Source organism: Varroa jacobsoni, unplaced genomic scaffold (assembly GCF_002532875.2).
Source record: "Varroa jacobsoni isolate VJ856 unplaced genomic scaffold, vjacob_1.0 scaffold_791, whole genome shotgun sequence".
Lineage (NCBI taxonomy): Eukaryota > Metazoa > Arthropoda > Arachnida > Mesostigmata > Varroidae > Varroa > Varroa jacobsoni.
Window position 1 is genome coordinate 122,947 of NW_019213693.1, and position 14,450 is coordinate 137,396.

At 42.6% G+C, this 14,450-nt stretch overlaps 1 long non-coding RNA gene across 1 annotated transcript; it reads left to right on the top strand.

Moving 5' to 3' along the window:
• Positions 1–9,628: 9,628 nt before the first annotated feature.
• Positions 9,629–11,773, top strand: LOC111263796 (uncharacterized). Its single transcript, XR_015312454.1, has 2 exons — positions 9,629–10,356; positions 10,770–11,773. It is a non-coding gene; the product is annotated as an uncharacterized LOC111263796 (long non-coding RNA).
• The last annotated feature ends 2,677 nt before the right edge of the window (positions 11,774–14,450 follow it).

Below are 14,450 nucleotides of genomic sequence, written 5' to 3' on the forward strand. Positions count from 1 at the left end.
AACGAATCAGCAAGAGCCATCTTCCGTTTCGTAGGTCGATGAAAATTAATCAGTGGCCTATTACATAGCTTCAATGCGTAGCCTAATTGCACTAAATTAATGATAGGTAAATCAAGTACGTTAGGCTCGCCTTTCAGGCAATGCTGCATCGGCAGGCAAGCCAATACTGCAACACGTTCCAATTCAACGAAACGTGCGCACGCAGCTTTACCACCGCTATAGCTATAAAGTCCTAATACATGATCATCTCCAGCGCGATCTCTATACCGACATAAAGAGAATTTCTAATCCAAAAAACACTAATGGTAATATCAACGCTCGAGTGTCCATATGTGGCAACAGAATAGGTGTCAAGTACGAACAACAGGCGAGCTAAATTGACACGCAATCATGCCTATGACTATAGTTTTTATATGAGTAAAATTAATTAACAACAAAAGTAAGATATAACGATTTTTACAATCGCTATGAGGTTTTTAAGTATGGCAATTGTTCTCATTGCCCCATTAGTATCTCTGTAACCGAACTCCTTGAAGTCCGAAGTAACCGATAATACGACGTGAATAAGTGTGTTAGCACTAAGGGACAATCATAGTGGTACAATATTAGATCATAGTTTGTACGCTGCCTGAAAAACAAAGCTTAGGCAAAGCTCGCTTAAACGGGGTACAGTAGAGAAGCAACGAAGTTTTATATTATTGCATTGATAGCTACCGGCTAGCTTTTTGTGAACGTAAGCTGGCACAAGTGAAGTAAGACTATAGGAGCACATAGTAACGCACGCGAAGATCTCACATGAGCCCTTATAGAGTCCTACCTATTAGGTACACGTCAGACAGATTGTTGAGCCATTGCAACGAATTAATACAGAATATATTGGAAAATTTCCATGCATGGCTTGTATACAGACAGGAAATGTGGAACTTCGTGATTACACAGCTTTATCCTGTGAAAAAAAACCGCCTTATATTTTTATAGCTGAATACTTGTTTGATCACACAAAAGAAATATATCTCTCATTATCTACCCTGCTTCTATAATTCAACAGTTAGGATACGATCTGTAATGATTTTGCAGTCTGAAGAAAACGATTTGTTGTACAAAATCAAACGAGAAAAACTATGTTATTAATGCTAAAAAAAAACATGACGCCCATTTGTCACGATTTAGGAGGATTTTTCTTCAGTTCATAAATCTGACTAGTGGTTCTCTTATCCGAAATTTCACGTTAGGAGATGACCAGGGGTCAGAGTTCGCGGAAAAGATACGACGATATGAGTTCAATTAGATCGTAAGCTTCGCGTCATTTTCACAGAATGGCCGCTGACCCAGCTCATTATAGTACTATAGTTAAGAGGCCACAAAAAAAGAGATTTGACCAAACTGTATTCAAATTCACCAATAACACAATATGGATTAGCATACCACAACTCAACATCAGAAGAGTGTTACGCTGATCACATCAAAAAGCTAGTATTTTTGTCGAGTAATTTTTACAAGACTGCTTTTCAAATCTGGGCAATTAACAAATGACCCCCAAGTATTCTTCTCTCTGTACCCTTTGGTAATATGCATATAACGCAAGCATTTTTCTAGTCTCCTGTATTGAGCAGTAATACTCAGTAAATTTGCTTTCTTACGAATGGTCTACTAATAGGCTTTTGTTCAAAACAACAGTGGATGCGCGTCAATCGTAGGTACTTCTGCGAAGTCTAAAATTTGTCCTCAGATGGACGGCGTTTTAGTATCCAACGCAGAGTAGGTAGACGCAGTCGGCCGACACTTCTAAATGATCCGTTCTATATTCAGTCGCACTAGCGTAGCATTGAACATTGCCGGGCACTCAAATTGCCAGGACAGACAAGAGTGTGCCCTGCCTGTGGCCCATCGTGGGCACAAGGCTGATGCAGGGGCCACAGGTGAACGTAACTGGGCATTACCTCCATTAGCTACCTTCTCAGCTCTTACTAACGGCGTTAGACCGACGCCATAGCATCACTTCTTCTTATTTCATTTGCACTTTTTTCTTTCCTGGTGCAGTAGCGGAAGAAAGCCTCGTTCATGATTTACCTTCGTGCGAGTACCATATATCACGGAAGACCGAGTTTGTCTCTAGAGCCCGGATTACCAGTGTAACCAATACGGCCGATACTCCAGAGTTTCGCCGTGTTTGTCGCTACACACAACTTCCGTCTGTTTTTCCTTATGCTGCATGCCTCGTTATGCTAAACTCGGTTGTTCTTATTATCCGTCGTGGTTTTACTGGAGTTGTTTTGGACGAAAGAGTTAGCCTCTTAGTAGGAGATTTGTTCAGGGTTGCGTTATCGCCAGATTCGCAAACGCCCTAGCTGCCACTGCGACAATGGAAGCGAGATGGATCTCTAAACCGACCCATTTTTGCCGTCAGCAACTTCTGCACAGCAATTCGGTGGCCCGATTCTATCGAATAAAGGGAACTAGCACTGATAACAGCGCTTAGAGAAGAGTCTTCTCTCCTCTTTTTCTTTTTTCCTGCTTTCTCCTTATATACACCCAGGCAAGCAGATTTCTAATACCTCCCCCTTCTCAGCCCCTCTGCATCGGGTCAAAATGCAGCGCTGCTCAGCCTCGGCCAGTGATACGGTCTGCATATAACATTATCGTCTACCGTGAATCGACCCCGTACTCGCTGCCCGTGACGCAGATGCCCATTGCCTCGGCCGTTGCTATCTGACGGCAGACTACGAGTCGCGGTTGTGCGACCGTGATTTACGCAACGACGCCTCATCTCATACTTTTCCTTTCCGTCTCTTTTGCAAGAACGGCGACGGCAGCAATCTGCGGCATACTGCATCGGCTGATTAGCGTTGCACCATCGTTTTTTGAGCTGTCTTGCCATAGACTTCTACGAGCGAATCGAGCTCAAAGAGTTGGCATGCGCGTACCGAAAAATGCCCGAGACTAGTGTAAGATGGTACCTATCCTCGTAGTGTGCGTGGTCGCCGACTGCTTTGCTTGCGCATGTGAGAGCCGGCTGGGGGGTAGCGGCTGCGAAGCTGAGGTGGGAAAAATGAACTCGCGGTTATATTGCGCTCACAAAAAAAGAAAAGTGGAAGTAAATCGAGAAATAGTGGAATTTTGAGGAGCTAAGCGAAAAACTCAAGCAAGTATTGGGCGGTGACGACGATAAAACATGCAGGCTACAGAAGGCGCATTTGGAACAGGCCATCTTTGCAGGTTGAGAGTAATGCTTAGGCGAACACGAGTGACGAAAAGAAGCGGAATTTTGATTTATGCCCATTGTCCTACTTTTTGGACTGTAAAGGACGCGGTACACCTCTCGCCACATCCCCATAACGATGTAGCGGCACCAATGTGTTTATCTAATCAATTTAGAAATACGTAAGGAAATTTAGGTTCGAAAGCGGACGTAGACACACTTCGTTTCGTGCTCGAAGAGGATAGCTGCTGAGACGATGCCTAACATCAGTACGGTATGTAAAATTCTGAAGCTTATCAGTCCTTTGACCGATTGACTCTAGTTAAGGGCTGGACAAGCCGACACAATATGAGGAGAAAAGGAACAGATAAAGAACAGAACGTCAAAGGGTACGCTGAAGGCGTGGTGAAGTGATAACAGCAGAACAAATAATTAACCCCAGTAATACAAAGCTCTATTCTGGGATACAACATTAATATGAATGGAAAATATTGTCTGTCAATATAGTGTGAAAGATGCAAATTAATCATAATAGTGTCTGTATATGACCACAACCGTAAACGTACGTTGAATACATATATATATATGTAGGTCGGTTAGTGGTGCCTATAAGAAAGATGTACGACGGCAGGAAGAAGTGAGCAAAGGTTCTCATCAGTGTGGATTGATATCTAGCTTTTATATTGCTCGCAGCTAACTTCGCAGGTAGATGCTTGCATGCTCGTCTTCCTGTTGAGCACTGGCAAAAGTCCGCCTGATATCCGGTCAGTTAGACAAAGACGAAACGAAATCTGCGCGATGTAGAATAAACTATAAAGACTAGAAGGTACGTCGTTGCCTATGCCGGCCTGACCAGTTGCCTGGTATTCCAAGTCCTGTGAGCGAAGCTGGATTTTAAGGCGGCCAAAAGTTGGCGGCACGTTTAGAATCATTGCTTGCTTCAGTTAAAGCTATACGGATGAAACGGAAAGAAGCAAATAGGAGATACATTCATCTGGAAACTTCTGTTGCAGAACCGCACATAAACGCTCATCGCATAGGTCGCTTGCTTGTTTGCTCCCATGCATTTCTTCTTTCTCCCATTCTTTTTCTTCGCCTCCTCCTGTCTTTCACCCTGTTCGCCGTGCGTGGGAGGCCGCAATTCTCTTTTCTGCCGGAACTCCAGCTGCTGACATTCGGCTCCACACAACCGGCTGTTGCATTCTTTTGTAGCCGGTCGCTGGTCTAGTCTGAGATATTGTGGTGTATCCGAGTCAGTTTAACTGAGACAAGGATATCAAGACGCTATAAGGAGATAGCAAAAGAAAACGCCATGGTCCATATGGTATCGTTGTATACTATAGTTGGGAAGTTAAAAGGGAAGTATGGCTTCCGGGTGGTAGCACGGCAGGTTGCTTCGACCTACCGAGCTACGGCTTGGCCTGACTGTGTTTAGTTCCGACTTTGGTTGAGGACGATCCTCGAAACAGAGAGAGAGCGAAAAGGAATGATGCAGATGTAAAAAGAATACAGCTAGATAGAAGAGTTCCCGACGGCCGCGGCGATTTGAATATCAAAGGCGGCAGTCTTTTATACGAAGTCAGGCCAAACTTTTGGAAGGCTAGTAAGAAGGCCAAAAGCTAGCTATCGGCATGGCCACAGAAGTAGCGATGAGCACCAACTCGTGGGCGCACCAGGCAGCGAAATGCATCGGTCAAAGTGAGGTGCAAAGCGATTTATCCTCACACATGAGCCTCTGGGAGCCAAGGTCAGTAAGGCTGGTTGTGAGCTTGGAGCTTGCTAGTACTACGGTTGCTACTGATGCTAATTCGTTAACGTTACTTGGTTGTAACGAAGAGCTCATTCTACTCCTATGACAAAACAGAGAGGAGAGGGCATTTAGCAAGAGACTACTTCTGCTATACCTGAGAACGTACACTGTATTTCGTTGCCATAGAATAGCAAAGAATATGGGAGTTTTGGTGGAAGCAAAATAAAACTAGTAAGCCAATGATAACTTTCCCAAGAGGCGTGCGCTCGATAGGAGGATGCTAGTTGCACAAGACTTTCGGAGAAAAGCAAGGTTTGCCAATACAACCGCGTCTTAACCGGATGGGCTTAATGATTACCCACTGGCATGCCTTGTTGCCCTGGCTATAGACATACGTTATGTATAGCACGTTCGTTGCGTAGCCCATCTATGCTAGCTGATATATATATAATCTGACAAATTAGATTTCCAAATTTTACATTGATATAAGACAAGCTAGCTCGCAGCTGCCATTCTTTAACTAGCGATTATATGGCGTAGGTAGTCTTTTTTGAGAAACAACAAGATCGTCGTCTCAAGAACAGTTGCTTCATTCTATTCAATTAGGGTATTATTCTTTTAGAGAAACCAAGAATTTCTAGCTACGTTAAACTGTAAATTTTTCATAAAGTATTATCAATCTGTAATAATATTAGCGAAAAAAAAATAGGTCGGATGTATCTTGTGGTCAGGACTGAGACGGCTTTTATTGGGCCTACTTGATTTTCCTTTTCATAGAAAAGAACATCAAACGTTGGTCGACGCAGCTTCATTTGCAGGATACGAGATGGCAATGGCCTTGTATCTGAAATATCTAATTGCGATATCGGTATAAAACAATTCATTTGTCCAGTGTTGAAGCATGTCAGGTACCATTGAGAATAAGGCAGGGTAGGAAAAGAGGCGGGAAGCGGGCAAAAAAAAAACGAAGAGATTCACTAAAATCAACCATAATTGATTATCTACTTAGCATTGTGCATTTTTTTTTTTATCTACTCAGCTCTCGCTAGTGTATTTGTTTGACAATGCTACCTGATTACTAAAGGATTTGGCGACTAACTCAATTTAAAGTGGATTTCTCCACAGTCTCTGTGTTTCGAGTTTTACGTTTGATATCGCCGTGAGACATCCTGTCAGACAGAAGGCTGGTTCCCTACTATCACAAAACGACGTGTGTCTGTGTCCGGGTTCGAACCTGGATCTAGAATCTACCAGTATGAAAGCAGACATCTGAAGCGATTGTAGAACGTACAACTTACTAAAAATCGCAGTTACAATTTATTTTTCAATTATCAGATTAGGAGCAACGCAGATAATAGTAGAACTAATGTGAAAATATGCCATAGGCGTGTATAACAACCTTCAAAGTAAGCTCTATATATTTCGAAATTATCACCTTACAATGTATTGGCCACAGGTTGCCCCGGATAATAAATATACTTATAACTGGACAAAAACTCAAAGTGTGTTTCTGTTCACTGCGTTTCCAATTAGCAACTGCTAAACAACTGAGCCGTCATAACGGAATTATTTTTTTATGCTTTCATTGAATAATGCTACATTTTAAGACATTAGCTTAAATAAAACACTGACCTATTTCCCAAAATATCCTGGTCGCGTTATTTCATAGAGACCCTGTTCTAATTACCGATTGCATTAATCCTAACCAGGAGGGATAATACAATACCAGCGTTATCGGTGCTAGACGTGCAGACGCTGGTTAGGAGGGCCGCTATACGCGTACATATCATAGAAATCTGATCGAAAACTGTTAATACGTTACGGATATTCTCTAGCCCTTTTTTGGATCGTTATTGTTTTAAAGGACTGATTTGGCGCACCTGGTCATTGCTTTCCCGTCGGATTGAATAGGGCAAAAAACCCACAAAGCAAGTTAAAAAATGGTAAAAGCGAACGGAGATCGACCATTTGTGGAATTAGTAAGAAGCAAATTCACGAAATGGTATACGCACGCATTAAAGCGGTTATAATATCGTCGCTTACCCGGCTTTTTGTTCTTGGACAGACTAAATTCGTCTTCGAAGATGATTTAAGCTATCAGTAGATAACCGATGTTTGTTTTGTACGCTGAAGCTTATCTATTTTCGGCCCTGTCGGGTTACGAAAACTTTGTTTCTCGATCGTTTATTCATTAGATACATATCTAGTGGATTTAACATTCCACTATATCTCAGTACTGCAACACTGCATTAGAACCTGGGGGCTTTCCTTATAGTGGTCACGGCAATATATGCCTACATTCATCGTTGTGTTAGCATTATCAGATAGCAGTTGTTCCAATACTGTTTAGTTTGGAGCTCCCTTATACTGATTGGCTTAATGAAAATGAGTTACTAAGATCTCATTAGCTATCGTCACATGAACTTCTCCCTTCGTGTGTGATCTGCCTCATTGTTTTTTGTTATCACTGACGCTTAATCTCTCCCTCTGGTCCGCAGTCTTGCTCTTTTATTACTCGTTGTTCCACCGAGAATTACTATTCCCCTAGTCCCGAGGAAGACGGTATTATTTTGCACTTACTACACGCGTTTCTAGGCTTACGGCAGAGCTTTCGTCGAGCCCTCACCATTGCCTTCATCCTGTTCACCCGAATCTCCCAAAGCCCCTAGCTATCACTTTCCTGCACACTCTTTCCTAGCCTGCTGAACTCTCTTACTTTTTCGGATTTTCTTCACTATCTGCCTCGTGTGTGGCCCATACTGAAGAAGCATATTCGCCAATGCCATTCCATTGGCAGAATTAGGGGCCGTTTGACTAAAGGTCTCCCTCATTTGACGCAAAAACAGGGAAATCTAGTGAAGAGTCGGCCTCTCTGCCTTAGTGGGCCTTTACGCCCATTGTTCAGTCGTTTTCTCTGGGGGCTAGGCATCTCGCCTTTCCAGGGCCGCCGCGCCATGCAGGCCTCGGGTTCCACTCGTTCCGACTTTTCAAGCGGTAGCCCACGTTCAGTCGTTCGGTTCCATTCTCGCTAGCGGTCGGTCGCTTTCTCTCATGTCGGCCGTTTTCCTCGCTCGATGGCTCGTTCTTCACTATTGTTTTTTTCTTTACCGTATTCTCAAGCGTCGTCACTCTCTCTGTTCTCTCGTCGCGTGTTAGTCCTGTTTCTAAAGGCAGAGCTACCCGTCGTTCGTATTCGACCGAACCGCCGGCGGCGACCAATAGCACCGAGTGACGTAGTCTCGGCTTGCGCCAAGTGGCCGTAGCAGTTGCGCTGCTTCTACATAGCGCGCCAGGATGAAGGGGGCTCTAGGCGAGCGTCGTAAGACAAAAGGTCTGTTATCATCAAGTTTTCCCTCTCTCTCTCTCTCTCTCTTCTCTCTCTCTCTCTCTTTCTTTTATACGTCCTGTACTTCTATTCTCCACCTGTCTGGCTTCATTCTATGCCTGCTATAAGGCCTCTATTCGAGGTTTGGCCATGTTGTGCACACCGGTGGTTCCGCCAGTTTCTTCAGGCTTTCCGCACGTTTTGTTTCTTCCCACCGATTGAGACTGGGAAAAGGCGCGTTGAACAGCATCGAGAATAGCCAAAGCGAAAGTAGCGGAGGAGATGAACGCACTGACAATGCTGTTACGAGGGGATGGAAGCCATGGAGGCTCTTCCTACTTTGGGCCACCACCGCACTTAGTCATAGACGCACTTCAAGCATATCTACTCGGCGACTGAAGTGGCACGTTCGTTAGAAGCCACGAAACTCTGTGCAGAGAAGGAACGACGGGAATACGAAGAAAGCTTCATTGCTTCCCGAGAAATCTTCTCTTTTCCTGCTGCATACAGGTATAAATAGCAATAGGCCGCCATAATGCAATAGAACTCATCCTATTTTGCTCGTACACTTGTTTACAGTGTACATGAGCATACTCGTACATGAACAGACCTCATCCGTCCACCCGTTCTCACGACAGAAGGCAGCATTCAACATAGATTATTATATAATGCATACTGCTCGCCGCCACAAGGCATTGCATTGAATACTCCGTTTTCTGGCAGCATGATAAAGAATCTGACAATAATGAATGGAACATGTATGTTAGCCCTCTTCTCAGACGGAGGAAAGGACATGAAGAGAAAAGGATAGCGGTGATCAGACAGGAGAACGAGCATGAACACTTGATCTGTCTGTTAAGAAGGGTGCCGTCTGAACAATTCAAGTGAAGCATTATTAGCACCTTGTCATTTTGGCCTGTTATTTCTATAAGCTGATTCATATGAAATGTTTCAAGTAAAACTTTCATCATCTTTATCTCACTTGGCTGAGCGCCGACATGAAATGAACGTGTCTATTTCAGGATTCGAACGAAGTGTCTGATACTGCTACTGAGCACTGAAAACTGAAATACGAAGGGGCAAACATTAATGATGCTATTGATGTAACCTTATTTTAGCCTAGGAAGCTGAATATCCTATAGATAGAAAAAAAAAAAAGCTAGAATCAAGCGGCGCTGATATCTGTACACATACGCAATGTGCTCTGGACCATGACATACATGAACACATTGTTCATGTATCGAAGGATAGCCAAGCACTGATTCCAGTCTTTGCTATTGCGGCTTCTGCCTTCACTATTTCCCTGCCACTGTTTCCTACATTATAACTATGAAATGAGCACACACATACACGCATACGTTGATTGTTCTCATCTTTTCCTAGTGCCTGCAGTGGACAGCAGGCATTGGTCCCTTGTCATCGTTCTACTCTTAGCGGCTTTGACAGTTGGGAGCGATCTTTCCAGTTATCGGGAGAGGTGGTAACGCAGTCACAAGGCGCACCGCGCAGCTGTAGCAGCAACTTCGAATGGCTCCGGACACTGAACGCTACACTCGCAGCCCAGAACTTGAAACCGGGTGGCGATGGAGGAGAAAACGTACGCTCGACTTGTCTCAGCCGGCTCGATAACACGGGACTGAATATTGGTGTGCCTAGCTACAAGACTGCGGGAAGCTGGGCCTATGAAGGGAATGCAGTCATTTTCGATATGGCGGCAATACGCCTTGAACGATACAGCTACTTTAGAGCTGCAGCTGCCATCGTATCTAGCGATCGGACCCAGCTAGACCTGATCGGAGCCCAAGCCGCCACCGGGTGGGCGCGACGGTCCGTGAAACTGTCAATCTTATTAAAATCCATCCAACAAAACCCGTCTGCCCTGAGACAAGCCCGCATCCACTCTTTCCGTCCCAAGGAAACCTAACGTGGGCCCAATTCTTGCAAACAGAGGGGAACTGTATATCATCTGCAATGGTGTAGTCAAGACATCGGCACCCATTGTTCTCCTGCGCCGGCAAGGAAAGCCCTAAAGAACCTTCAAAACATTCCTTCGATGAGAATGCCAGATGACATCGACAAAAAGTAGGGTATAATATTGTAGCAATGTAAAAAAAAAAAGATGAGATTAGCAGAGCGAAATTTAACTTAATTCTAATAGTGAATCTCGTGTAAAGCATTCGAATTCGTGCTAGGTAAACTCACCATATAGCCGGGCAAGAAGTCCAGTGCGGTTACAGGTTTCTCAGGCAATAGTTCATAGTTGATCATGTAAAAAACATCGTCGTGCAAAATCATCATCTAAAGATGCACGATACGTTCTTTGTGGAACATGACTTATGTGCTTATAATCGACTGCAGATGTCCAATACTCTGTACCTGGAAAATCTCCTTTAGTCTCACTTTTTGTGAAACATGATTTCAACAAATTACGTTTGTACCTTTTATAACCTCTAGAGTATCAAAGATTGACTTGTTGTTTACGATGCTCCTTTCAGGCAGCTGAGCTGCATAGTCAGCCAAACCTATCAGCGAACATGTTTGCGAATGATAGGCTCCTGCGTTTCATTCAATAGGCCCAAGAAGAATCATAACGGCCCATATTTATTCCGACATATTTATTCGATAAAAATTACCGGTTAATAATTAGTACAATAAAAGAGAAGAAATATAATTCAATTATTAGAGGTAAACATCGAATCGGGCATATACATATAAATTAAGCAATGACTCGTTGGTCTTCTTTAAACTGTTCGATGATATTTACACTTTCTTGGATAAGTGCTTGGTGAGATTTTCCAAATGAATATATACTCATTATGCTTTCAGGATACCGTCATGATCTACCTGCTGTCTATTTAAACTGATAATTTGCCAATGCAGTAGCAGCTTGAAAATGGGTTTATTTGACGAATTGGGCTCCTTGCCGTGGGTGACAGTGAAAAGTACATCGTCATGATAGGTAGCTGGTAGCAGGTTTTTGATAAATCTAAATAAATCCTCGTATTTTGAAACCTGGAGCAAAAGCTGTAAAGATACGAGTGACAAGAATCGCCGTTTTGACTTTCTGAACGATGGCGAACCATACTCTCTTCCTGGTTTTACCCTGTATAACGTGGTTCGCATCCCTAGTGCTGCTTGACAAAAAGAAAAAATCCTGAGAAGTCAGTAATAATAATAACGCAGCCACATTAATTGATTAGAACTGCCTAGCGTAACAGAAAAACGAATCTATCATTTCCAATCTCTGTCTAAAGAAGTTTAGTAATACATACAAAAAAAAGGTACAAGTTACAAGACAGTTAGTTCCTTTGCTGTTGAGAAGACTCTTTTAACAACGTTGACACACAAAATCATTGTACTAAGAAGATAACTATGGTTCTGCTGTAAAGACAGATCGAAGGTTCGATGTTTCCTAGATCATATGTAGTACTTCTGAGTTTTTTGCATGAACTTATTGAGTAATATAAAAATAAAATTATTGAATACGGTACTTATTTTATTACTTGATTTTTGGTCGCGTGACGGAAAGTTTGCTATACTCAAATCTATCTAACCCATTGATTTAAACAGGGTAGTGATAGAAAAACATGTATATATCGTAAACATTACCTATTAGGACAGAGAAAATTAGAGTTATGTTACGCCTGCTCTACCGTAAAATACTCTTATAATTATCAGATCGGACCCTTTCCCGCTTGGAACAAGATAGCGTAGACCGTCCTCATTTCTTCAAAGTCGGTTCTTCAAAGCTAAGGTATCTCGAGAAGGCACCATCATTTTGTCGAGGTCTAAGATCAATATTGAGTTTCCCTGCAATGACAAAGCGTTTTCACTCCCAAAGCATAATTGTATTGAACAAAAAATCAGTTTTTCTCTGAAAAGAATAATGTAAAAGAGAAGGCGGATTTATCTGCTTTTGGCGTTTCCCTTGCATGCTTCTGATGCTACATCGTTGCAACAGGCAACATGAAGCTAAAGAACCCAAACATGTCATAGAGCTATACAAAAGGAATCGAGCAGATAAAATCGTACGGAATCCATTGATTCGTAACGACATATTACACTGCGGGCATGTACACTGGACATATAGCGTCGTATGTCACTGCGAATTCAATCGACCATATTGTTTGTAAGGGCCCACTGATGCTAGCACGCTTTGCAAACAAATGTTTATCGCCTTCGCACGAAAACCCCTTAGACACAGCGATGGGTTTCCTTCTCGGGCCAAGATAATTCATAAACGAAGTTTCGTTTATTTGTTTATAGAAAAGCAAAGTGATAGGAGAATGCTGAATGGTAAGCAATGTTTTTCAAGCGAAAAAACCGACAGAGGCAGTGTTTAGAAGGCATTTGTCTATAGAATCAGGCACCTCTGAAGTCTATACAACGGCTTTTGTTTGATTTGACGGTGGTCGTGACAAAGCAGATATGCACTTCTACTAGTAATTTGGCTGAGATCTAAGGTAAGTTATTTGTTAATTTCATTGAACTTTAGTAAGAAAATTATTAATTAGCAGCTAGCTGGGCTCATTATTCATTTGAAAGTTTTATTTTGGGAAAAGCACAGCGTGATTAGAATATCCGGGAAGCAACACGGATTCAGGAAGGAGTGTTCAACCAAAACGGTAGGTAAAATTCTATTTTCCGACACTCTCAGGTAGCCCTCGGCGATATACGTACGGTAGGGCTTATAAGTTTCAATGCTACGAAGTTTCAACGAATTTAGTCTTAAGCATCTTCGTCGACGAGAGTTCTCGTTCACGTGCTTAACTTAATAGCAGCGCTGCTCATAGGGAATAGGGTTAAAATCGACGATAGAGTCTCGGAATTGCCAGACTACAGGTAAGGCCCAGAATAATAATTTGACCCCTTCCTTTTTGCAGGTTTGCTTGAGGTCTTCCAGACAAAATACAGGGGTCAAACATATGGTGACAGTTTTCCTCTATGGAGGCGATTTATTTGGTTGTGGGAGTGTTTGCCTCCATGTACAGCAAGCTTTAGCCGGGCTACATTTTACCGTCTCGAAATGGACACTGACCATCAACATAACCAAAATCGAAGCAATAAAGTTCAGACAGAGAGAGGAGCAGCTCGTAACGCACTGCATACCTCAAGCTGAACGCTGATATTGTTAATCGATTCACCTACTTCAGCTTGCTTGCCTCATATAACCGGTGAAGTTCCAACATATTACAAAAAGATGTAAAGGCGCGTTAACAGTTTCGCGCTTTTGAATTAGGCTTCATCGATTTTTCCGTTTGACTGCTTTGCAGCGTTTCAACTCCCAGTTGTCGCTTACAGGGTAAGCTTAAGGATCTAGCAGTAAAAAAAAATCGGCCGGTTAAACCCGACAAAGATTTTGTTTCTTAAAGGAGACTTCGTATTACACCACACACCCGTACCATGTTTACCTACTTCCTAGGGGCCATCCCACTGTTCGCAGGGGAAAACTTGCGCATTAGCAATTTGTGAATGTCATTACAATAGTAACTTCAAGCAACAATAAGATGCTCTAACACAAGTGAAGTTCAAATTACTATATGTACCTTTGTAAAGGCCAAAACTTCAAATGATTTATGATGAAAGGTTCAGGAAATCAGATAATACGTTTCTGGCTTATGGGAAGTCACTAGGTAACTAGGCATCGGGGACGGCTTATATTATGACTGTATTATCATTCTCTCTGTAGAAGCTTTTTCTTATTGTCTTATAGTTTTTAGAACTATTGTCACCTTGGAGAAGTCACGCAAAATAACGTGGGAACAGGGGGGGGGGGGCCACGACACTCTCTGAAGCAATGAAACCGCTTGCGTCTAGACTTATATAGACGATATATAGGGGCACTACGACGATATATATACGACGATCTATAAGGGGCCTTTCACTTACAATATCGCCCCTAATTTAACCAGCCTGAAATTTGTTCTATTTAAACCTTTTTTTGCTATGTACAGTTTGGCGCTTAACCCTCGTTATTCATGAACCTAGCATGAGAATGAGAGATACTGAAGTGGGTGCATCGTTTGACTCGTAGGGGATCTGGACCATAAATCCTGAAGGTTTAGCCCAAGTTTCATACAATTTATTGTATTTCAGCTTTTATCTAGTACCAAATAAAAGTGAAGCAAAGCAAATTTATCTTAAATAAATCAAAACTTTAATAAAGACGAGAAAAG